Raw genomic sequence first — 1,826 nt, 5'->3', positions numbered from 1 at the left:
GTCCGGGCCCTACAGCGTCCGGGCCTACAGCGTCCGGGCCTACAGCGTCCGGCCCTACAGTGTCAATAGTCAATCGTCAATACTCAATTTATTTGTCACATACACATAAATGTGCAGCGAAATGAAAAATTACCCGCAGTTCAACAATAAGACCAATAAGAATACATACAATACAATAACACATACAATACATACAGTGTCCGGGCCTAGAGTGTCCGGGCCTAGAGTGTCCGGGCCTACAGTGTCCGGGCCTACAGTGTCCGGGCCTACAGTGTCCGCATCGGGGCCTACAGTGTTCGTGCCTACAGTGATGGGGCCTACAGTGTTCGGGCCTACAGTGTCCGGGCCTACAGTGTCGGGGCCTACAGTGTCCGGGCCTACAGCGTCCAGGCCTACAGCGTCCGGGCCTATAGCGTCCGGGCCTACAGCGTCCGGGCCTACAGCGTCCGGGCCTACAGTGACGGGGCCTACAGTGTCCGGGCCTACATCGTCCGGGCCTACAGCGTCCGGGCCTACAGCGTCCGGGCCTACAGTGTCGGGGCCTACAGTGTCCGGGCCTACAGTGTTCGGGCCTACAGTGGTCCAGGCCTACAGTGTCCGGGCCTACAGCGTCCGGGCCTACAGCGTCCGGGCCTACAGCGTCCGGGCCTACAGCGTCCGGGCCTGCAGCGTCCGGGCCTACAGCGTCCGGGCCTACAATGTCGGGGCCTACAACGTCCGGGCCTACAGTGTCCGGGCCTACAGTGTCCAGGCCTACAGTGTCCGGGCCTACAGTGTCCGGGCCTACAGCGTCCGAGCCTACAGCGTCCGGGCCTATAGCGTCCGGGCCTACAGCGTCCGGGCCTACAGTGTCCGGGCCTACAGTGTTCGGGCCTACAGTGTCCAGGCCTACAGTGGGCCTAATACAGGACAAGGGCGGTCCCAGACGGGACAAACCAATTTTGCCCAAACTACGGGATGTCCCGGCAAATACGGGACAGTTGGCGACTTTAGTGGGGTGGAAGGTGGGGAGGTTTCCTGGTTGAATCAGCCACACAGCTCCACCACCGATTTTCCGGCACTGCCTTGATTCCAGAGCCTTGCCAGATTATCCGTCTTGCCGAACTGACGGAGGTTACGGCCTCCGAGAGGAGTCCAACGGTTCCGGAACGTTCCGCCCAGGCCGCCCGGAGGGGGGGGGGGGGGGGGGATGGGCCGAGGAAACCGAAGATCTCGGGGAAAACCCAGACAGGTCACGGGGAGAACGTACAAACTCCGTACAGACAGTGCCCGTAGTCGGGATGGACCCGGGTCTCGGGCGCTGCATTCGCTGTGAGGCGGCAACTCTACCGCTGCGCCACCGTGCCGTTACATATGAACTAATGAACATGACAACCGCAAGCATAACGGTGCGGCTCGGCCGCGGGACGGTTCAGCGCTCGGTGCGGTTTCAGCCGCGGGGCCTTCCATCGCCCGCGGGGCCTTTCATTGCCCGGCGCATCTCGGCCGCTGGACTTAACATCGCCCAGCGCGGCTCGGCCGCGGAACTTGGCAGTGCCCGGCGCGGCTATGCCGCGGGGCCTTCCATCGCCCGGCGCGGCTTGGCCGTTGGACTTAACATCGCCAGGGCGGCTCGGCCGCGGGACGTTTCAGTGCCCGGTGCGGCTCGGCTGCGGGGCCTTCCATCCACTTTAGGGGGCAGCGTGTGATGGTCGCCTCTGTAGGGGTCGAGCTGCCTGTCCGTGGGCGTGGGCGTGGGGGAAGAGAGTGGAAGTTTTGTTGCCCTCCATCACAGTGAGGGGGTGTTTGGAGTTACTGTGATGGATGTCTATGTTGGGGTCGGGTGT

At 62.9% G+C, this 1,826-nt stretch overlaps 1 protein-coding gene across 1 annotated transcript in view; it reads left to right on the top strand.

The window, feature by feature from the left end:
- LOC144602887 (complement C4-B-like) overlaps positions 1-1,826 on the top strand; it is a 45,862-nt gene that overhangs the window by 15,904 nt on the left and 28,132 nt on the right. The gene's annotated exons all lie outside the window — the stretch shown is intronic.

The sequence above is a fragment of the Rhinoraja longicauda genome, chromosome 19 (genome assembly GCF_053455715.1).
Source record: "Rhinoraja longicauda isolate Sanriku21f chromosome 19, sRhiLon1.1, whole genome shotgun sequence".
In the NCBI taxonomy this organism is placed as follows: Eukaryota; Metazoa; Chordata; class Chondrichthyes; order Rajiformes; family Arhynchobatidae; genus Rhinoraja; species Rhinoraja longicauda.
The sequence above is the reverse complement of the archived record's forward strand: the minus strand, read 5'-3'. Positions and strand labels throughout refer to the sequence as shown.